The 25,083-nt window shown below is 35.5% G+C and overlaps 1 protein-coding gene and 1 non-coding gene across 9 annotated transcripts in view; both read left to right on the top strand.

Moving 5' to 3' along the window:
* The window catches only part of CCDC91 (coiled-coil domain containing 91), a 332,875-nt gene that overhangs the window by 282,910 nt on the left and 24,882 nt on the right, over positions 1–25,083 (top strand). For 2 of the 8 annotated variants that reach the window (XR_005379978.1, XR_005379980.1), the window contains exons 13-14: positions 4,777–4,922; positions 15,333–15,657. The exons of 4 other annotated variants lie outside the window; for them this stretch is intronic. The gene's annotated coding sequence lies outside the window, so the exon portion shown is untranslated. The remainder of the gene's footprint in view (positions 1–4,776; positions 4,923–15,332; positions 15,658–25,083) is intronic. 2 more of the 8 variants (XR_005379979.1, XR_005379981.1) reach the window with 2 other exon arrangements.
* On the top strand, positions 12,172–12,283 carry LOC119866479. Its single transcript, XR_005380228.1, has one exon. It is a non-coding gene; the product is annotated as a U6 spliceosomal RNA (small nuclear RNA).

Consider the following 25,083-nt stretch of genomic DNA (forward strand, 5'->3'; position numbering starts at 1 on the left):
AATTATTAAAAGGTGGTATTTGGCCAAAATGAACTCTCTGATCAATTCAACAGTCACTTGAATTAAACATGATTTCAAGACAGTTATTTAATATCTTACAGTGCCTTACTTTTCTCCTCTTAATATTATGGAAGTTGTACTGTCTGATCTCTAATATCTCTTATGGTTCTAAAGTCTATAAACACTATGCATAACATTTTCCTTGACAACTGATAAATCATTTGAGGGGTTTTGAATCCATGGCATAAAATTAGTTGCATCATACTAGTTCTTTTATACATTATTTATGCATTAGTGTGGAAAATTACACTTTCTGACATTCCCCAGCCTTCTGCCTCATTTTCATTCTAATTAATTGGCCTAATTAATTTCTACTCATTCTGGGGCAGGCTGCATATTGCCTATGCAAGAAGCATCTGCCCTTCTAACTTTTGATTTGGGTTTCATATAAGAAGATACTTTTATCTGACCAAGGCATATTAAAATGAATATATCCTCTCATGTGCTTGTTGTCCTTTCATTCTTACCTCATTTTTTGATGCCAAAGGAATTAAACCTACTCTACACCACCTGTATTTCAAGTTAACCCATAAAAAACTTATCTTCCAAATTTATAAAATTTCACCCTAAATTTATCTTCTCTCTAAATTTAAAGAATAGAAAACTTAGTTCAGAAGGGATTAGTGAAACCAGTGAGGTGAATGGGTTTTAAAAGGTTTTATAGTTTATATGGGTGTGGTCTAAAATTTTTACTTTTTTTAATCTTAAAATCTTTGAAAACCTGTTTCATACAGTATACCTTAAAATAAAATTTATTGCCATCCTTCACTTTATATTTTAATAAAATTTCTTGATCCTCTTCCTTATTTTGCCATAGTCAGTTACATAAGAATTACCGTGAAAAAATTTGCTGACATATGAACAATCATGATTTCTGGTGAGGCATATCACTATGGATCATTTCCATTTCAGTAATTGAAAAGATATTATAGATACAGCTTAATGCTTTCCACAAAGCCCATTGTATCTGTTTCAGGAAATAACATTATGTTCCAACGTAGAATTAAAATGACAATTTAGGCATGTACATAAGAACTGATTAGGTACAGCAGTTAATGCACTCTTCTTTAACTGTTTTGGGAATAGCATTTTTTTTTAAAGAAAAAATTGCTTTTTTTTAAGATTGTATTTATTTATTATGGGAGACATATAGAGAGAGGCAGAGACATAGGCAGAGGGAGAAGCAGGCTCCCTGCAGGGAGCCCCATGTGGGACTCATCCCAGGACCCCGGAATCATGACCTGAGCCAAAGGCAGATGCTCAACCACTGAGCCACTCAGATGCCCAAAGAAAAAACTTCTTAATCAAAATACAGTAAGTGTAAATACTTGTGTTGGGATCATTTAGTACTTAAAAATGTTTATCTCTGATTTTGTATAGTAATTTAAAGTATTCATTTAAGAATTTCCAATCACTTCTCGAATTATTACAATGACAATTGGTTTTATTCTTCAGGGAAAGGTTTTAACTTTTTCTTAAATACTAAGATGACTTTTCTCCAGCTCTATACTAACATTCTTAAAATTTAATTGATGATAAGAATTGGTTCAAATTAAGGACAAATCAACAAAGCCAAAGTGTCAATTTTAAGGTATATTATGGCAATTAAGAATTGACACACTTCATGGATATACTATCATTGAAGGCCTGTCAGTTAGATATCACTTTTGAGATGGGCCAAACCAAGGGAAGCTTTTACTCAGAACAGCTAAATATCTCATCATATAAATGGTGAGCAGCGGTCAAGAAGGAGAACCAGAGGTCAGACCCAGAGGAAGCAGTAGCTACCATAGGCCTCAAAATTGAGATGATGATAACAATGATACTGAAAGCTAATACTTAGATAACATTTACTATATTCCAGGCACTAGTCTAAGGATTGTGTGTATGTGTGTCTGTGTGTGTGTCTGTGTGTGTCTGTGTTCATTACTCACAAGAATATTATTAGCCACCAAATCATAAAACTAGAAAGTGATAGTCTGGCTCTGAAATCTGAGCTATTAACCAGCAGTCTCCCTCTGTGGGCAAGATGCAGCAATAAAGACTAGGGACAAAAGTTTGTGAAAATGTCGAAATGAAAATTTCAGGTTAAAAGCTAAGAACAAGAGTATAATAGAGACCCATGTTTCTCTTTTGTTAGCTGTATGGCAGATAGCTGTGGAGGGCCAAGAGCAACATGCTCTTTAAAAGGCTAAGTCTTGTTTTAGAAGGGAAGTGTAAGACATATTAAGTAATTACATAAAGACAAAATAATAGCTTGAAGCAATAGTAAACACCATAACACATGGCAGTGCTTGAATAAAGGTCAAAAGCATTATGCTGACATAATTGCAATAGAAATCCAGAAGATCATTTAAGACTAGGGTGATCAGGTAGGTTTTTTTGTTTATTTCGGTTGGTTGGAAACCAAAATATGGACTAGGCTATGTAGAAAAAAGAGGAGAAAAGTTTAAAAGATCTGAGATTGTTCAACTGAAGAAACAGTTTCTGTGGAAATTCAATAATATAGAAGCCTAGAAAACATTATCTTAATATGATCTTACTGTTAAAGAAATACCTACAAATGTTCAATGTAAGTGAAATCTGGGCTGTTGAAGTGAAATGTTCTGTATCAGAAAACAATATAAAACAACAACCATTTATTGAGTGCTAAGTTTGTCCAAAATACTATGGTAGCTGCTTTATTTACACTAGTTTACATAATCTTCAAAACAACCCTAAAATAATATCTGCAGTTTATGGACAGTTTATGAGAATCATTGATATTTGATAACTGCCCAAGATCAGTAAAAGAGAGTCAAGATTTTAACTTGGTTCTATCTGACTGCATACCACTTAGGGAGATTCCCCAGTAACTCCTTAATTCTGGTTAGATAATTTGCTTTATATGTTGTTTTTCAGATGGCATTTTAGAATTGTCAGTTTCTCCATTAGCAGGCTTTTAATACACCTTTCTACTTGTACAGGCCCCATTTAGATCAGTTAGGTAAATCAGCTCCATCCAGACAAATTAGGAGGAAAAGTAGAAAAACATGGAGAGTGTGTACTTACACACACCTCAGTTGGGCAGTTGCTTGCAGTTATGTGTTGCATACAATTTATAAATTAAGTAGATATGTTTTTTAAGATTTTATTGATTTATTCATGAGAGACACAAAGAGAGAGAAAGAGAGAGATAGGCAGAGACACAGGCAGAGGGAGAAGCAGGCTCCATGCAGGGAGCCTCACGTGGGACTCGATCGCGGGTCTCCAGGATCACGCCCTGGGCTGAAGGCGGCGCTAAACGACTGAGCCACCCAGGCTGCCCAAGTAGATTTTTAAAGTAGATTTTTCAAAGTAGATTTTTCACCTACTATGAACTTTTGAGCACCCTAGCAAAGACTATTGGTTTAGATTATTTTAAATCTTATTTCATTCCTACAGGGTTTTAAGGTTTTAATTTATACAAAGAACAGGCCTGACATTATCTAATTATCATGACCATATTAGGGGCTGGTAAAAGATTGACAAAGTGTTAAAATGAGGTTTCTCTAAAATGCATACCATAAACAGGGCTATGAAGTTAAAACCACCACCAGCTTATGTAGTAGCAATGATAAGGTAACGATAACTTTGTGTTTTTGTTTTTGTTTTTTTAACCAGTCTAATTCTACTATTCTAGGTAGTATTAGCTCTATCTTTTGTCAGATTAACACTGTATTTAAAACTAAAACACTTTGCCTATTCTCTTTGGTTCTCACAAAAGTCCTGATGGGTATATTCTTGGAATTAGTACACATTTCTACTCATATACAGGCTAATGCCAGACTTCCTTAAAATTATACTTCCTCTAGGAATTAAAAATGAAACAAAAGTAACATGTCAGAGTTTTTTCAATCCTTTGAAATAGATCCAAATATGCAAGTCATTATTGCAAATAAGTTTTTTATGTAGCAAATTAAGAAAACTGAGTAATGATCCCAAAATAATCTTTTTGAAAAACAATTTTGTTAAATTTTGACATAGTGTTGGCATGGATAATATTGTTTAAACTTAATTTTATTCTATTTCAGCATGGAGCTAAGCAGTATAATCCTAGCATTTATTTGTCTGACACTTCATAATGGCTCTCAAGTCTTAATTCTATCTTGGTCAGTAGAGAGAAGAAATATCTGTCATTTACAAGAAAGATACAAGAATTGAACAATAACAATTCAAATTTTGCACTTATAAGAGCTTTTGTAAAACATTTATTAAAATAATAACTTTGTGTAAACAATAGCACTATAGAAATTATATCTGTAGGATAATGTAGGCTTACTACCTAATGGGTTAATGTTCTTTGTGTTGTCTTGCATATTTATGACTATCTGTTGCTTTCCTTTCTTTGACTTATTTTTCAAATGTATAAATAGTTAAGAGATGAGTTATTTTTCACGTGCTGCTTTTTAACTGAAACCTCTAAAATGACTGTTTTTTCATTTCCTTTCTTTATGAAAATCTCAGTAGGAAGGAGATGGTCTTATTACTAAAAGACACTGGGTAGTTTTTACATTTTAAACTACTTGATTTATTATATAGTTGTTTTCCATCATATGTATCTCCTCAGCCATCAGTTCTTTCCTTTGAAAAAAAAGCAAAAATAACAATTTGGTTTGTAACTAATAGTGCCTTGGAAACAGCATGAAAAAATCATTTTCTAAGAGATGTGGTATTTTTCTTCTCATATGAAAACAGAGAAAACCTCCTTGACATTCTGTTCATTGCTGATTCATATGCACTGACATGACCTCTCTGTGCTCCTGTCTTGCTTTGGAAGCCTTGTGCTCACTCTTTAAAGGAAGTCCAATTATTTAATACATGTGCACTCGAGTCTATAACAGGTAGGAAACAGATATATCATTTATTATCATCATATTATTTTTGAATGAAATCCATTAGATTATGGGTGAATTACATGTCTGACTTAGTCTTTGACCAACTTATCTCACAATTTTTCTTATTTTTAAAAATAGGAATATTAAATTTTACTTTTCTTTCTGTGGGATTGATGTACCAGTGTATAACTCTTCTTCTTGTTTCTCTTTTTAAAGATATTTATTATCCTATATTCTTTTTCTGGTTATTTTTCATTCATTCTTCTCATCTTTGATTGGTTCAGCTAAGATTCCATGCATGAGATTCCATAACCCTTAGTTTCATACATTAAACTGCAACATTCATATGAGTTTACCCTCTAAGAGCTAATTTTTATCATAGCGTCCCTTTAGCAGAGAATTTGAGATTAACCTAATTAAGATTCTATAAATATATGAAGGGTTGTTGGTCTATTTGAAAACTATATATTTTTAAAATTCAGACTAAATTCCTAATTTTAAGCAACAGAGGTTGACTCTGATTAAGCAGAAAAGGAGTTTATTTTATTAAGAGATTATTGGGATGGGAGAAACAGGCTTTGAATCTCAGCTTCCAAAAGCAAAGCCCAGAACCCTGACATAGAACTGGCATAGTGAGGAAATCCTATCGCTGCTGCTTCCCTGCCAAACGTGCCCTCCGCGTGCGCTCCCCCACCCCCCAGAAACTCATTGCTTTCCCTTCTCCACTTACACCACTGCATCTCACAACGTCTGGTTTTTGGTCCCAAAAAGCCAAAGTCCCTGCCTTTACCTTCACCAGTAAAGAAGGTCCCATATGGAGTTTCATTCATCACATTGCTCATTTCTTGTTGAAATCTCATTGGGGTAAACCTGATTGGTAGACCTTTAATAACATGCCTATATACTGGGTACAAACAGAAGCTAAGAAAATACTCTTTGTGCATTCTACCTCACAGTGACCCGAGTTATAAGCATAGACTATCTCCTGATATGTTAAGGGTTTTCACAAAATACCAAAACAACAAAATACAGCAACATATACTATTCTACATTGCTTGGCTATTCACCATCAATTTATACCCTTTGTCAGTACTTAAACCCAACCTTTAAAATATACCCTTCTTTCATACTTAGCCACATTAACAGTAACATCAAGTAAAATAATAACAGAATACTGTAGCTATCCCTTATAAAAACAAAATGTGTTCTTAAAGGGAATGGCCTAAAGTCTCTTGCAGCAACTAACCACAAGGCAAGTATAGCTGAATATGAGTGATCTGATCATGTAACATCTGCTGTTTCTTTCTCAAGTCTCATTCCATATATGTCACATCATTTAATATAGCTTCCTACTGAGCACAACTGATTTAATAGTTCAGTGAATCAGCTAAACCAAGTTCATTTAGGGCAGATCAGGTCACATTTATTTTTTTCCACAGTCCAATATACAGACTGTGATAGGCACTCAGTAATAAACTAAATGCTCCCTTTCAAAGGAACAAGTTTCCTGCCAGATGGCTTTGCTTGAAAACCTTAGAGATCTCTGCTGGTATTCCTTGATCAGAACTTGTCACAGGCTTCATCTAGAATTCTGATAAAATAATAATCATTCTAAATCCATTGAATCTGTTGGTCACAAAGGCCAAGTATATGCTCTGTAGCCCAGATTAACTAGGAAGTCTCCCTTTTCCTTTTGTCCTCAATCAAAGCTAGAGGCTTTCAGGTCACTTCAAAAATAGATCAAAGCAAGATTCCCAATGAGATATATATTATTTTCAAAAAGACCCACATACCACTGTGCCTCTTTCTTAATGGCAGGAGGTCCAAGGTACAGTTAGTTATCTAACTTTGCAGAGGTTATCCTGATATGCTCAAGATCACTGGGCCCTCAGAAACTTTACTGAGATGATGCTCTTGTATTTTCATATGATGTATCTCCCACCTTACTGAACTTATACTGAACTTATAGCTATGTTTTATGTATCTGTACAAAGGATCTTGAATGTTTACTTCCTGCTTTCGGGTCCTGGAGACATAATGTTGTCATTGTCGTTGTCCCATGTCTTGGTGAGACAGTAATTGTCTTTGTGAAATATACTGTGGTTCAGAACCAAGTAATTTGTATAGCCCTAAGATGAAATGATTTATTGCTCTATGAAAACAGCTCTTACAGGTGTTCTCTCTCTATTGGGAAAGAAGGAAAAAATCATGTGCAGATGAATAGTCATATACCTGGTGCTGAGTGCTAGTAAAGAATGCACATCTGCAGTAGTAGCTGCATATGAAACCACTATCTGATTAAGCCTCAGTAATCTCCTCTCCTTCTCTAGTACCAGCTATATACGCTCTGTGTTTAAGGTCCTAGTAGGTTGGATGTGAGGCAGATTCAGGTTAAAATTCCATTTATCATTTGATTCCCACAATCATCCTTTGTGACCAGTAGTCAGAGTGGTATTCTGGGTCCCCCATTCTTTAGAGTTAGTTCAGAAATATTCTACAACAGTACCCCAAAGACCTGGTATTTCCATTTCTTCAATGCAGTTACCTTGAAGGGAGAGGCCAAGCTGAAAGTTTACAGTTTACATCTGTCCTGTCATTACAATGCATGTCTTCAGGAACTTGCACTCTCTTCTCCACTCAAAAAGTCTACGAAGTGACTTAGGACTAGAAATTGGAAAAGACATTAAAAATTTTTGTTGTAGAGGCTGGAGTCCAGCCTCTCTTCATTAAACCTAGATATCTTATAATTTATTAAGTTGGAATTTGGATGCCTGTTTTATGGGTCATTTGATCAAGTAACCAAAGTGGTCAGTTTAGACCAGAGCATTCTGATTACAACTCAACTCTCCTAGCAAATGCAATAACCTTTTCCTCCTACTTCTTGCATTATAAGTGTTTCTGCCTGATGTCAGCCACCTTAGCATCCCATTATCTACATTGAAGGCAGTGTTACCTATGAGCACTCCTGGTCTATAAAAGGTAGTCAGTGTTGTTCACTGATGCTGGCTTTTCCCTCCCTGGGACACTAAGGGATAGCTCTTGGCTGTGATTTTTGCTTTGAACCGAGAATTTGGAATTACGAACATCTCATTATCTCTTTATAAGCTGTGCTGTGGAATTAAAAGCACATCATTTGTCTTCATTACTCTTTATATTGTTGTTCCATGTTAGTAGCCACTGGATCTTCTGAAGTCTTGCTTTCATTGGTCACTTCATTTCAAGTGACCATAGTTAATAATGTGTTGCTTTGGTACTGCAGGCTGCCAGATTTTACTTTTTTTTTTCTTTCTTTCAGAAACCATCTGGGATTTTAGAGCCATCAGCCCTTAGAGAGCCAGAACTAACCATAGATCTTTCTGATTTTCCTGAGGCTAAATTGCCTTCAGCCACTTCTTAGTTGCAATTTAGTATTAACCAGAGCTTTTCTTTTAAGCAGCAGAAGTTGTCTTGGCTAGTTAAGAGTTAAAAAGCTTATTAAAAGGAAATTGAGTATCTGACCAAATTGTTGAGAGCTGAAGAATCAGGATCAAGGTTAAGCTTCTAGAAACAATGCTTAAACTATACCACAAAACTTGCTTAGAGATAAATCCCCCTTTGCTGGGACATTCTCATCAAGAACTAGAAGAGCCCGTTGCCAATACAACCATTTCAGTAGCCAAGAGTTGAATGTATCTCATCTTTATGAGCAAAATGGATGTTACACAGAGCTTCCTTCCTCTCATTTTGCTGAATCAAAGTCCATCCACTTGACTCTGATTAGCAGAGCCTTCGGAGTAGAGCAGAATAGATAACTATGTTTTCTGGGTTTCACCTAGGGGAGTCATACCTCATAAGGCTAGAAATTCATCAAACACAGGAAGGGTATCAAAAATCAGGGAACATTACAAATGGCCACTACATATTTTGGGAATTTTTTCCAAGTTGCTATAGTTACTGTAGAAATATTTTTCCAGCCTTTTAGTCTCATAGCTAATTCTAAATCTGATCCTTTGAAGTCAAACTACATGGGTTTCATTCTTACTAAAACAGTACTTTAGCAGTCGCCAGGTTCATCAGACATCTTGTAGAAAATTTGCCACTTGGCCACCACAATTTCAGACTTTCTCAAATAATCTGACGTTTTTACAGTTAAGCCCAAATGATGTGATACTGTTCAGAGGATATGAAGTATTTTGGATAGATAAGGTTTTCTTATGCTAAAAATAGATAGTTTTAGAAGGTATATATAGATTTGTTTTTAAGATTTAATAAGTAAGTGGTTGTTCTTGAGTAACCAACAATTTTATCTTTCATAATTTAGGGACATCTTACATACATTAGTCATAGCACTTATTTTCATAGAGTGATAGCCACAAAGATTCCTAAAATAAAAAGGACTTGATTAACTTGTCTTTTTACTGAATTCACCTAGATTAAGTTTCAGTTGTGTCTGGTGTCCTCAAAAACATCTTTGTTCTCAGTATTTACATCATCCTCATATTGGTGGATCTCTTTCTTCTACAGCCTCTCCATTTTCTTGCTTTCAGATCTGACCTCTGCTATTTTTTCAACTCCAAATTAAAATTGAAGAAATCCTAAGAAACTATATAGCAAAGTACTTTTTATCAAATTAAGTTACACATGTTCTAAGTCTGAAAAAAGAGTCTTTGATCCTTAACTACGTAGTAAGTGTATAGGTTTTGTTGTCTCTATTTTCACTGGTCCTGTTTACTTCTATCTTTCTTTAAGATTCTGGGCTATCAAAGATTATGGCTGCTCAAAATCTGGCTGCCAGTCAGAGCATTATTATGCTAGTAAGTTTCAAAGTTAGATTCCTCCAATCCACTTGAGTCTTTTCCAGATAATGTTTTCCAATGTAGATAATTTTCTGAACATTTGAATAGAAGTACAATATTTTAGGATAAATCCTATATCTAACATTCAGTGTACATTGGGATTGATTCATTAAATGATCACACTATTCTTGTCACCAAATTTTTTTCATATTTTCATATGTTTTGCATGTATAATATGATCATTACCTTGTACCAGGAACATATTAATCATAGTTTCTTTGCCATTTTACAAGAATTTTAATGTCTGCTTTTTATTCATCTGTGGGGACATTTGGCATATAAAATAACTTTGATGCTTAGTTTTTCCTTTATAGTTTAGAGTGCTTATTCATTTAAGATTTAGTGTGACTATAATATATTCAACACTTTGCTTTTGTCCTCAATATTTATTCCATTCCTGTGGTTCACATTTTCCTTTTCTTATGTATCATGTGTTGAAAATGAAAATATCTTGTCTGGGGTGGAGCTTAGCCACTGGACTAAACAAACATGCTCTCCTTCTGCTCTTAGTTGATTTTAGTGGTTAAATTACTAAAAAATTCTGTTAATAAAAAAGAACTTTTACATCTACCTTTTTTATTGTGTACTTTCATAGTTAGTAAAATTTCCTTCCTTTCACCTCTTCCACCAAAATGCAACTTGCTTACTCATATTTCTTTTATATTTAAGACCCTGACATTAGTAGTCAACAGATTAATGAAAATAACATAGATATTCAAGAATCAAAGCTTTTGAATTTAGTGAAAGAAATTAAACCACTGGGCAGCCTGGGTGGCTCAGCGGCTTAGCACCTGCCTTCAGCCCAGGGCATGATCCTGCAGACCCGGGATCGAGTCCCACGTCGGGCTCCCTGCATGGAGCCTGCTTCTCCCTCTGCCTGTGTCTCTGCCTCTCTCTCTGTGTGTTTCTCATGAATAAATAAATAAAATATTAAAAAAAAAAAGAAATTAAACCACTTGAACAGATTTCCAAAACTCATAGGGTATCTATGATGGGCTATCCAACTCATGTTCTTCTTATGTCAGAGGCAGAAGTGCAAGCAGAAAAACCCAAACACATGAATACTGCAAGTTTCTGATTCTGTCACCTCTGATTGTGGTTGAAAGCAAGTCTTATATGGCCAAGCCCAAGGTCAAAAGGCAGAGAAGTACATTCTACCCACCATGAGGCCAAGCATGTTGCACAGTCAAATTCAACATCAATGGAGTAGAAAACTAATCTTCCCATGGAAGTGGGGGAAAAGAATGGGTTAACAGTTGCCAAATAGTAATTTAGTCTCTACACAAACTAATCTAGGTAAGCTATCCTCTCTCCTACTAACCTTACTTTTTCATATTGTGACCCCATTTATTTTCTTCTTAGTCCATATCATTTTCTGAAACTATTTTGTTTGTATTGCATTATTTATGCATTCATTAAATATCATCAGACACCTAGTATGTACAAGGCAGTACTCTATGTACTAGGAATGCATCAATTAAAAAAATAGACCAAAAACCCATGCTAATTGCCTGTCTCCCTCACTAAAGTATAAGCTCCAAAAGAGAAAGAACCTTGTCTGTTTTGTTCACCACTGTGTTCTCAGTATCTCAGAATAAACTTGGCACATAGCAGATATTCAAGAAAATTTTGTTTCATAAATGAAGAAATGCCATTAAACATTTATGTAATCTAACTCCATTTGCTCTGACCCTCTGCTTATTAGGCAGCTCTCTGATTGTGATTTGTTTAAACATTAGGGAAGTTTATAGACTGTATTGTGAATTTGAGTTACTGCAAGTCTTTTGAGAGAAAGATCTGTGCTTAGTATTTTGACAAATCTGAGGTCTGTACTTACACTAATCCCTCAATGCAGTAAATTCACCATGGTAAAACCACCCTGAGAAACTTAAGAGATAGACACCATTGGCTAAGTATACTTGTAATTCACTTCTAAGCAGATAATGCAGAGGAATTTTAACACAGAATATATGACACCCAGTGTTTCATGGGGCTTCTGCTCATTTTAGATACTTCTCTTTTTTGCTTCAAGATTTCTAACAAAAATAGTTTTAGTGATAAGGTATTAGTTCTTTCTTTAGGCTCATACATAGCAAGCACAAAGGGTATGTGAAGAGCTAGCTAAATTAATTAATGGATACTGTTATCAGATTTTGATCATGAAAAGCTGTGCTACTCATTTGCTTTAGGCTTAAAGCTCTAGTTCAAGAACTTTTACTCCGATTTACAAAACTAAGGAAGAACTTAACAAAAGATTGTCAGGAGATCTGTTCTATAGAGATTTGAACTGCATTATCAATAGTCAAGACAGGAATGTTCCCAACTCCCATTCCTGAAGCTGTAATTGTATTATTTTTACACTCAACCTATTAGTGTCTAATAGGATACAGTCTGGTTCGTGTTTTAAATAAAATCAGTCAGTTCTCACTTTTTCGGCAGCATATATACTAAAATTGGAATGATACAGAGAAGTTTAGCATGGCCTCTGCACAAGGATGACACATAAAATAAAATCAGGTCATAGCAATTCTCATATATACTTCATGTTCTTAAAACTTTTTTCATGCATTAGGCTATGAAAAATACTAGATGCCCTTGATAAAGTCTTTTAAGGGCTACTACCATTTGCTTAAGAATGTACTAATACTGGGGTGCTTGGGTGGCTCAGCTGGTTAAGCCTCTGCCTTTGGCCCAGGGTCCTGGGATTGAACTTCCTGTCAGGATCCCTGCTGAGAGGGGAGTCTGCTTTTCTCTCTCTCTCTCTTTCTGTCTCTCTCTCTCTTTGTCTCTCTCTCCCCCCCTTCCCTTCCCCCTCTGCCCTTCTTCTCAAATCATTCTGTCTCAAATAAATAAAATCTTATTATATATATATATACGCATATATATACACATACACACATATATATACACACACAATTATTTTACTACAATAGTTCTTAATAAAATAAAAGTGATTATGAACTATTTTATAGAATGGTGATGTAGCACTCTTGAAAAATACAGTCTTATACCAAGAAAAAAAATTCCCAGTATTTTTATTTATTTATTTATTTATTTATTTATTTATTTATTTATTTATTTTTATTGGTGTTCAATTTACTAACATACAGAATAACACCCAGTGCCCGTCACCCATTCACTCCCACCCCCCGCCCTCCTCCCCTTCTACCACCCCTAGTTCGTTTCCCAGAGTTAGCAGTCTTTACGTTCTGTCTCCCTTTCTGATATTTCCCACACATTTCTTCTCCCTTCCCTTATTTTCCCTTTCACTATTATTTATATTCCCCAAATGAATGAGAACATATAATGTTTGTCCTTCTCCGACTGACTTACTTCACTCAGCATAATACCCTCCAGTTCCATCCACGTTGAAGCAAATGGTGGGTATTTGTCATTTCTAATAGCTGAGTAATATTCCATTGTATACATAAACCACATCTTCTTTATCCATTCATCTTTCGTTGGACACCGAGGCTCCTTATTTTTATTGACAACAGTTCTTGAGAGTTCTGTTGTAATGATTTTATGTATTCTATTCACTCATTAACAAATGCCTATTCAACATTTATATACAAAGTATATACTATAAATAAGGTAGATATAATCCCAACAGTGCCAAGGATTATAATCTAATAAGGATATAGGAAAAAAACAGAACTTACCACACATGTAGGAATGCTAAGAGAGAAGTGGGACAGGGTGCTATAGAAGCAATGGGGACCTAATGAAGTCCTAGTGGATCAGAGAACCCTTCCCAGTGTATTGATATCCAAGCTAAAACTTTAAGAATTAATTCTCTCTCCCTATATCTATTGTATAGGGAAATCTATCTTTAAAATATACCCAGATTCTGACTACTACAAGTGTCTAAGCCACCATCAGCTTTTGCCTGGACTTCTACAAAAACCCCTAACTAGCATCTTTACTTCTACTCTTGCACTGCAAAGTCATTTTTCAGACTTCAATCAGATTATATCACTTCTTTACATAAAACCTTGAAATGATCTCGTGTCACTCAGAGGACCTGGAGTCATTGCAGTGGCCTATAGGGCTCTCCATCATCTGGCCTCCTGTTTCTTCTCTCATCTCCTGAAAACACCAAACCTAACTGTAAAAACACTGCAATTTCTTCACAGATTTTTAGTGTCACATAGCACTCAAGTCAATGTTTTCAAAATTTCACTAAACTTGACCTACAGGTGAAATTGAAGAATGAGCCTCATGATTGAATAAGTGGAACTAACTCTGCTGTGTTTCAGATTTCACCTACATATTATTTTGAGATATCTTTTTCAGCTCTTACAGCCATCAAAACCCAGTGATAAACTACATCTAGAGCCAAATTTCTGTATCACAAAGTACTAACCCAAGATTTTTCAAATATAATGAAGCATCATTCAATTACATTAGTCTCACTTTTTAAATAGTATGTTTTATAACATGTATAACATATTAGTAGAAAAATGTAATATATGTTCATAAATTAATAAGTAACCATTTCTTTGGGCTGTAGAGCTTCCATTTTAGACCACTGGTTTTCTCCACATTTATGTCTAAGAAAAGTTAACTATAAAGATATTTTCAAAAGGGACAGTGTACTGATGGGGGAGCACTTTTTACCTGTTAAGAAAGTTTCACTGTTTCTTGAAGACTCTGCATTTAGTCTGTTTCATTTCTCCTAACTGGAAAACACATTTGAGAGGGAAAGTCAAGATGGAAAGAGATGCAAAATGGTTGTCATAACTGATTTATACCACAGCTATTTCAGTGCTAAATTACAGTTATTTTAAAATATACCTCACTCCGTAAAGATCTTTGATAAAATGCAGGATGGTGTTTGTCTCATTTGTTTGGTTTTATTGTTGTAATATTGTTAGGAAAGCTATAAGCTTAGGGAATGTAGTAGAGAGCCAATAAGACTTAAAACAATTCAGAGAACAGCCAGATTGCTTAGGGAGTAGTCAAGAATGAACTCACTTTTAGAGCAACAATGATAAGCTATTATTTACTTTTCTAAAGAGCAGGATTGAGATCAATTCATGAGTAAAATCATCAATAAATCAAATATATTTATATAGTACAAAAGAATTATAAAATTTGACTCATTTTTAAGGAATTATGGGATGGTGAGTCTATATATATATACACACACATACATATGTATGTGCATTGTACAGAACAGCATATGACTGTTGTAATATGTGACTCAGCTTATCGTTGCTCTGAGCATTTAGAGAAAGGAACATGAAGAAACAGGGCAGACTGTAAAAACCCATAGTTTTTCATCTAGCATTGAGAATTGTGGCAAACAGTGCTAATTGCCTACATAATATGAAGTCTCTCCTTCTGCCCCACTAATAGAATCCCGGGGTTTTTAAAGGTAGCAATATACACAGTTACAAACAGGCATTCCTCAAACTCCTTGTCAGCCTTTGGTGGCCACATAAGCCAGTTCTAGCCATTGAGGTGTCAAAGAGAGACGATTGAGAGAGGCTTCTGAGAAAGCTCTTTTTCTGGTAAAAGTGGACAGACTCCTCTGGCAAATGTGTTTTGCTTCTCTTTCTTTGTCTTTCCTATCTAGAACACAAATTGATGCCAGAAGGTGCAACAGCCATCTTATGACCAAAGAGAAAAATATATATATATGCTATTTTAGGAAAATAGTCTGGTTCCTGGACTGCTTACTCCCAGAAGCTATCGTGCATCTAATAATAAATTCTTCTTCAAGCCACTGTTTGCCAGATTTCTGTACTCACAGCTGAACACACTTCTGACTGAGAAGAAGGGTTGGGATTTGCATAAGTAAAAATATAGAGGAAAATGCCAAGCATCAAATCACAAGTGGCATCAACAATATGAACATACAATTCAGAATCAGAAATGGATGTCACTTATTTGAACACCAGGTAAAGACTAGAGGCCCCTAGAGTGATTTGTTTTGACTTAACTGTTTTTAAATATATAAATTGCCTTACTTATTTTGGGGAATTATTTTTAATTATTTTCTTTTTTGTCATCTGTGAATTATCTGTAAGACATGACATTCTTTTGTCCATTCTTCTTAAATGAAGGCAGAATTCCATAAGTCCACACTTTTAAATATTCAGTAGTCCATAAGTCGAGTATAGACTCCTGCAAGCTATCCCCCATTATTTTTAAAGACCTTAAATTGTTATCCCAGATAAGCTGTTATAACAATATTGCCTGTCTTCCAACAAGTTTACACCACAGAGATGATATATTCAGAAGAATTAGTCACTTGAACTGAATGTAATTTCTCAGCAGCATTATGATGGAGGACCATCCTCTATAAAGGATTGGCACCCAGCAATATTTCAGTGAAATCGTATTTTTAAAAGTATGAAAGAGACTATAAGGGAAAGGAGGGAAAGTGAGTGAAGAAAAATTAGAGAGGAAGACAAACCAGGAGAGACTCCTAACTCTAGGAAACAAAGGGTAGTGGAAGGAGAGGTGGATGGAGAGATGGAATGATGGGCAGTCATCATTGGGTGTAATGGGCACTAAGGAGGTGATGGGCACTAAGGAGGGCACTTGATGGGATGAGCACTGGGTGTTATACTATTTGTTGGCAAATTAAATTTTAATTTTAAAAAAATTGAAAAAAGTGTGATACTATCTCATACTTTTCTTTAGCTATAATAAAGTTTGATTTAATCAAACTAAGGATAAAGAAAACTCTCAATAGTATAAAATATGTAAGGCAGTGAGTGTGTTAGCATAATGTGTTTGAACTGAAAAATGTCAGTTTTACACAAGGAGGAAAAGCTTCACTTGTCCATTTCCATATTTGGTGTACAGCCTCCCATCAGTTAAACAAGCCTCTGATACCCTTTCAACAAAATCTCTTTTCCTATAGTTAGCCTAATCCAGTTCTATTGCTTATAACCAAAAAACCCTACCTATATAGAGTAGCTGGCTATATCTTATATCTGGGTGAATCTTGTAATTTAATAAGTAGATAGCATTCATCTGGCCTCTGGTGAGAAGGAGCTAGTAGAGTTTTATGTAAGGAAGAGTGGGAATCACTGAGATACCTCACTCTTCTGCTCCCCGTAGGAAGTGAATGAATAAATATATAGGCACAGCTTCACATTGAAAAACACTCCCTCGGGCAGCCTGTGTGGCTCAGCAGTTTAGCACCACCTTCAGCCCAGGATCGAGTCCCATGTCAGGCTCCCTGCATAGAGACTGCTTTGGTCTGTCTCTGTCTCTCAAGAATAAATAAATAAAAATAAAGAAAAAGAAGAAAGAAGAAAAGAGAAAGAAAGAAAGAAAGAAAGAAAGAAAGAAAGAAAGAAGAGAAGAAATAAAGAAGAAGAAAGAAGAAATAAGAAAAAGAATAAAGAAAGAAAAAGAAGAAGAAATAAGATAAAGAACGACGAAAGAAATACACAAGAAAGAGGAAAAGAACATCCAAACACAAGAAGCAAAAAAAGACATCAGAAAAAGATAAGAAAGCAAACGAAAGACAAGAAAGAAAGAAAAAGAAAAGAAAAAGAAAGGAAGGAAAAGAAAAACAAAGACACTCCCTCTGTTCATGGTTGAAATGAACACATTCTAAATCTCATAGTATGTGTTAAACTAGGCTATAAATTGTGAAATTAGGTTATGGTTTAAATTACTGAAGTAATTGATGGCATTTGAATGTTTATTAAGATTAAAGATACTGCCATAAGACATGATATTGAAACTGCCACTTTAGGAATCTTTAATTGATGAACTCTGTTATGTGTTCAGGACAATCCATAATACAAATAAATCCCTTACAATCAAGGTCCGTAGACTTCATAAAATGTAGAATTACTCACTAGTAGGTTGAGAAAAGAGAGCATACACCTAAGAAGAAAGAATAATCAAAGACCACTGAATCAGTTGCTTCTTTACCACCAGATGTTAAAGTATTTCCTAGGAAAATGAACATATTCTATAATCACTAAATAGTTCCATGCCTTCTATTAATTTCTTTTTAGGAAAGTTTTGAACTGATTATTAAACTATGCATGGAAATGCTTATATCACTTTAAAGGATTCTTAGGCATATATTTCATTTATAGTATGTAGATCAAGAAGAACTGGCCTGTCTGGCAGATAATGTACTTAAGTGAAGTTTAGAAGAGCAGCTTTTCTATAGCTATAAATTAATCTGCCATTATAGTTTTTGGAAACTTGCTACAGAATGCCAGATTGATAATGGTGCTATAGAACAACCTAAACTGTACGTATTATAATTGGTAAAAGCTGCTTTACTAGTACTGAAGTAGGAACTGTTACCCATTTTAGTATCTGCTAATGGACTTCTTCTTTCCTTCTATTTTTTCACAAAAATCTGGAGTTGGACATAATTATTCAAGACCCAGGGAGTTAAAAAAAAAAAAAAAAAAAGACCCAGGGAGTTTTTGACTTTCTTAAATATGCGTTTAGGAAAAAAAAAATGCGTTTAGTTTTTCCAAATTTTCTTGCTCAAAAAATTGCTACTGTTTGCCTTTAGAATCATTTATTCTAAAATGTGGCAAAACTAGCAGAGCACTGGGTTTTGTATACAAGTGATGAGAAAGAACATATTTTTGTACCCTGCACTGAAATGCCATCGTAGTGGCTTGTTCATATTGCAGCCTAGATGATAGAGGCATGATATTCCATGGCCTTGAAAGAGTTATTCTGGAAAGTAAATGCTGAAGTAACTCAGAGATTGCCATTCTATCTTCCCCCAGTGAAAAATGAAATGGATCAAAGCATCTGTAAAGCAAAAACCAAAGTGATTATTCATTTCTTTCCTTGTTTAAGAAACATGCACTTTCACTGTGCTACACTTCTCTCCTCTGACCCTGATGCCAGTAATTGCAGATTCAGATTTACCACACAGAGTCTGACCCATAGCTATACCCAAAGAGCAACCACATCCAAGACACAGAAGGAAAGCCAAAAATAATGAAAGCCTCTGTATCTGAAAAGATGCTTATTTAAGATCTCAGGTAAGCCTATAGAATTGTGGACTCAGGCAATCAGACATCAATCAGACATTCAGTTTCTTTTCACTTCCTTGTATTTCTTGAAGCCCTACCAAGAAGTGCTCCAACAGAGAGCAAACAGAGATGACTGCTTCAACAGCACCTTTGCTCCACAGAATTTTCTTTTGGGTAAACAGTCTTCAGTTCCTATGTAGACTTCACTGTGTGCGGATATGTATTAGGGCTAAAACTAAAAGGCAAATTAATGATAAAACAGACTTCTGAATGCAGAGAGAAGTCACTAAATCTTACTTGCATTTACTTTAAACATTAATTAGATTAGAGAATTTATGCAGATGTAAGACATAGCTACTTACTGTATGTATATACAGTGGGTTACAAAGCAATAGAACTGGATCAGGGTAATTTTAGGAAAAGGGATTTTGTTGAAATTATCAGAGGCTTGCAGAATTGATGGGAGGCTGTATATCAGACATGGACATGGGCAAGAGAAGTAAATCACCTTTGGAAATTCAGAGGCATCCATGTTAACAATGTTGTTATAATGAAAAAATAAATAGGCCAGGGTATCATTACTAGGAGTGGACAGAACTAACCATTTTCTGTGTTGTTTCTCCACTCAGTATATAAATTTCAGAGAGGGAGCATCTGATTGGGTTGGTTTGCGTTACATACCTGCCCTTTGACTAGAGGAGGGCAAGATACCTAATTACAATCCACCATACTAAATGCAAGGGGTAAGAATTAATTCCCCAGTGGAGTTCAAGTTGCCATGAAGAAGGAGAAATAGGTGCTGGACGCCAAAAAGCAACAAATGTTCAAGACAACTACCATTTTATTCAGTGTGCATGGTTTATCAGTCACTGTGTTTCATATGCATTATCCTATTTAATCCTTAAATCAAGCCTCATAGTAAGTTATTACTTTACAGGTAAGAAAATTTAAGCTATGAGGAAGGCTAAGTAACTTGTCCAAAGTCAAACCATTAGAAAATGGCAGAATTGAGACAGAGAACAATTTTAACAGACTCCATGTTCCCTCTTGACAGATCTATGTATTATCATTGGTGATAGTATTTCCTGAGCCTCTTACGGGTTAAAAAAAAGATTTTTTTAATACTATGTGTAAATATAGATAGTATATATATAAATATATATAGTACTAGTAGTACTATGCAATGTACAAATTCTTTATTTGAATAAAGCTTTGGGAATAAATGTTATGTAAATTCAGAATGTGTAAATTTGAAATGGTTTTTTTTCTGATGCAAATTCAGGGTTTAGTTTCTGAATATGATGAATTTATCAGTGAATGACCGATGTAAGCCTGCACATCAAGCTTTATAAATAAGCATGCTATCTCTTGGTTTGTAGGAAAGAGATTAATGGAGATAAAAAGTTTAGGTAGTGACTGCCATCTGGATCAGAAAAAAATTTGCATGAAATAGAATGAACTACTACACTGATTTTTGCTGGTAGCATTCCTTTGGATCTTTTGGATCAACTTCCTTTACTGAGTTCAGTTTCCCCATCTGTAGTGAAGAAATACTAATTAATCCCATAATCCCAAGAATGTAATGATCTGATGAATGTAATATACTTTGTTTCTCAATGTTGGCTGTGTTGACCCTTTGGGCCAGGTAATTCTTTGTTTTTGGAGACAGTACAGTCCTTGTTGGATGTTCAAAATCATGCCCGGCCTCTACCTAATAGATGCCAGTAGCACTCACCCTCTAGTAGTGATAGCCAAACAACTGACTCCAAAATCACTACCAGTTTTCTCAATGACATTCTTCTGTTTACTAAAATAAGTTTCCTAAGTTATAAAGATATTTTTCCAAGGGACTTAAAAACTATTTTGAATGTTTTTCAGTTGTCTTCCTACCCTCCCACCACTTTTCTGAATTCATTTTTAGGAGACAGAAAGTGCTTATTATCACTAAACAAAATGTTTTCCTGGCCTCTTGGAGCTCTTGAAGTTCATCTCTTTATACTGTATCCAGATCTGACAATCAGCTGATACTAGTACAGCCTTATCCATTTGTCTGAAGTCGGATGCCACCCAAAAGAAACTGTGAGATTGAGATTTCTGTGCTGGAAATTTATCAGGGAGTGCCCTTAGGATCAGTATCTGCAGGGAGAAGGAAATAGGATTGGGCAAGGGAGGAGTTGCAATACAGTTGCATGAGGGCTTTAGCTAATTCTGTAGAGTCCTTGAGGCAAGGGGTCTGGATCTTTATACTCCTATAGTCTTACAATGACCAGTCACTGAATGTAGGAGTCTCTCAGGGAGAGGACATGACTTTGGCCAAGGAAACAATTCCCTGAGAGGGACTCACCTGAGCCCTGCCAGTCACCAACAATCTCAGCAACTAGGGGAATCGGTACATTAGTCCTAAAAGCAGGTACTGGGTGGTACACTAGAGTTCATCTTTTGTACCAATCAACTCCATTTCCATTACTTAATAAGTTCTTGTAACAGTTTCTTGAGGATTCTGTTTGGTTTTTTGGTCTTCCTTTGTGGGGAAACCTATTAAAGGAAAGTTGGTGTGATGAGCTGTAATCCCTGCTCTAGCCTGTCTCAGGGCCACAACTAATTTTCATCTCCCTCCTCTACTCTTTGTTCTAGATCTCTCTTACTCTTGGCTGAACTCTACTGTTTTAGGGGCTTGCTGATGAAATAAACCTGACTCCCATCCATAAAACCTCTAAGATGCTGTTGCCATGTGTTTCTTAGGCCACAGCTGTTGAACTTGTCTGTTTACATAAAGATTAGGCAAAGGAGTTCTAAGAGATGCCCTACTGGGTCACCTGGATGTCAAACATAGTTTTACACTCCCCATTGTGCAATTTCCTATCTCCTCTTTTTTGATCAGGATCAGTTACCTCTAACCTCTTTCCTGCCTACAGTTCTTGGCATGAGGAGCCCAAAGTGACCAGGTAGCAGTAAGAGCTTAAAGTTTAGTGAGACTTATTTTATGTCCTTTGGTGGAACATCATCACTGTTCTAGGAATCAGGACCTCTAAAGCCTAGGGTTTGCAGGAGTGGGAAACACAGATTCTCCATGTCAATTATTAAGAGTGATGATGGGGCGCCTGTTTGCCACAGTCAGTTAAACATCCAACTCTCAGTTTCCATTCAGGTCATGATCTCAGGAGTGTGAGATTGAGCCCCATGTCAGGCTCTGGACTCAGCGTGGAATCTGCTTAAGATTCTCTTTCTCCCTCTCCTTCTTCTGTTCCTCCCATTCGTGCTCACTTTCTCTCGCTCAAATAAATGAGTATATCTTAAATAACAAAAAAAGAATGATGATAAATACAGCCACTCTGCTACCTCTTAGCTCCTGGACCTATGAATTCTACTTCTTAGAAACACAGGTCCTTATAATGGTTGTTGACTTAGAGTGTGTTCTGTGTCCTAGAGAATGAATTACAGGATATCATCTCCAAGGTTGAGTCCTAGCTGTATCTTCCATAGACTATTCCATCATTCTCTTAGGCTTGCAGCTTCTGGGCTGTGTAGTCTGTGACAGCACCTGGACTATCTGCCATAGCAATTACGGTATTTCTACTTCATGATATGTGGACCATTGCTTTCCATTATGCTTCCAAGAGCCATCATAGCAGTGTCTTAGCTGCATTTCATATAGTCTAGCTAGGGTATTAAATCTTGTGAGAGAATGCTCCCATATCAATAATCTCCATTATCCAAACTCATATTCTATCTCCTCTTGATCCAGCACTTTCTCATATATAGTCTCCTGCTTCCTGATGGTACATGTCAACTAAGTCCTACCGTTCCTTTGAGGTATAGTCCCTTTCTTCCCTTAGCAGGGACAGCACTTCCCAGGTTGAGTTTTGACGTAACTTGATCCATGGCATTGGTCTGGGGGCCAGGTCTTGAAAAGGGAGGTATAAATCCTAGTGGTGGGATGTAAATGTGTAAATGAGTGGTGAGGGTATATGTGTCATCCTGCAAGGAAAGTAGAAGGCTATTTATTGTTTTTAAGGAGCAAGGGACTGCTCTTCTCTAGATAGAAGTTTTAAATCACAGTTTAATAGAGCTTAGTTCTGGTTAATGATGTGAATGACTTAGAGTTTTTTTAATATAATTATTTTATTGTTATTTTTTAAACATTAATATATATAGATAATCATGGTATAAATATGCATGTTATTTAAATATGCATGCTTTTTATCTGTATAAAAAGATATGTATGATAGCTAGCTAGATACTATCCAAGTGAAAATATTTGGATGACTCTTCAAGGCTGATAATAATGGGAATAAGAAGGGGAAAAACAGAAGACTCTGAAGCACAAAATTACAGAAGTTCTATTTCACATAATATGAATATAATATTTTCATGTTTCAAGGCTACTTCTAGCCCAAACTATTGGTGAAGGAGTATTATTTTCACTTAGATGTAAAAAATCTGTGTGTATTGACTCAAGAACTCTTCTCATATTTCTAGACTGCTAATAGTTTGAAAACTCCAGCAGTGTATCAGTACTTATTCCTGTACTCTTCTGAGAGTAGAGTTATAACAGCAGGGAGAGGTACCAGTATTGAAAGGAAGATTGTCATCAAGAATTGAATGTTGAAATTGAAAAGTATGGAGAAACTGGTTTTTAGATAAGAAATGAAAATAAGAAATAGTTTCCCTGAAAGCCTTTCATGTTCCCTATCCAACTTGCTAATTCTTTTCACATAATTATACTTCTAAAAATAGTTGGATAATGACTTGTTTACTAAGTTAATTTATCACGTAATTATGGGACCTCTATTATGTGCTTAATCCTTTGGCTAATATGAGAATAATTTTTCCCTAGAAGAACACAATATCTAGCCTTCTCTTCAATTTGAGGGCATGGGCAGGGGATAAAGACTTAGTATGTCTAAAGTAGGTTTCTTGATTTCTACCACCCATTCTCTGCCAGATGTTCTCCTTCAAAAGTCTTTATTATCTCAGTAAAAGGTACCGGTCACTCAAATCAAAATCCTTAAGTCCTCTTTCCACAACTTGCATAGTGTTCCAACAAAACTGAATAATAGTACACTCTGGAATGATACTGAATTCATCAATTAATCATCATCTTCCCAGTGATTCATCTCTAGACCAAGCCAGCATCATCTTTCAGAGAGTCAGATATATGTCCAAAATATTAAGTCAATTGCCATATCCACTACTGTGTCATAAGACCAAGCCACCAGCATCTTTACCAGAACTACTTGTTTCTACTTTTGTGCCACCTAACCCTGCTGCAATGCATTTTTCATACAGCAGCCAGTGATCTATCTTCTCAAAGCATAAATCTGATCATCACATTACCATGCTTGAAATCTTCCAAAGGTTTACCAAATGTTACCTCTTCAGAAAGTCCATCCCTGGCTATCTAATCACTCCATGTTTTTCTCTCTGCCGGCCATGCTCTACCACCAATGCCTTTTCTTCCCCTAGCACTTAATCAGTTGCTGAAATTATTTTATTTACTGTTTTAGATTATGTTTTCTATTTCTCTCCAAGAAGAATAGCATGCTTAAAAAGAAAAAAAAAAAAAAGGCATGTGTCCCAATGCAGACACCAGTGCCTTGATATTTTATAGTCCTTCAATAAATATCTGCTGAATAAATGAGAGTGGAGGTCACAGCAAGGTCTGAGCCTGGGGTGATTCCTCTTACTGAAATAGTTATTCTGTCCGGTAGAGTCTGAGGAAAAGCTGTACTTACTTTGTTTCTTTGTTTTTATAAAAGACCCCCTGCACTGTGTCTGCATCTCATATGTCAACTTTATGTTGAAAAAAATGTGTTGATGTAGTCTCTTGCTGTCATGATGCTGTCAGGCTTCTGTCTCCACCATAACCATGAATGTTACTTGTCACTGGCAGATGAACATGATTTTCAGCCATGAGAAAATAATAAAGGTTCTTAGTTCTAGGGTATTCTAGGATTTTTCATAATGTTTTCAATGAAATAAATTAACTTCTATTCTTTCATTTTACGGAATGGCTCTGAATGTCATTAAAAACACACATGTTTGTGACTAGATGGATTTCAGTACTTAACATCTTGTGTTAATCTTGTTTTTTAAATCACACTGCCAACCACTTCTGCCAGTTGGACCACCCATATCTGGGTTTCTGTGGTGCATTCTTTTACAAATAGGTCCTTTTTTCCAGTGGATTTTCCTACCTTTTCTACAAATACGTGTTTTCTACTTGCAAGGAAAAAGATACCACACTAAGCAACAAGTTTATGCTCCTCAATCAATTTGAAATTTTTGTCAAATTTATTTTTATTTTCATAATACGGGAAAACTCATTATATTAGTAGAAAGAATATT

Source organism: Canis lupus, chromosome 27 (assembly GCF_011100685.1).
Source record: "Canis lupus familiaris isolate Mischka breed German Shepherd chromosome 27, alternate assembly UU_Cfam_GSD_1.0, whole genome shotgun sequence".
NCBI classification, from domain to species: domain Eukaryota; kingdom Metazoa; phylum Chordata; class Mammalia; order Carnivora; family Canidae; genus Canis; species Canis lupus.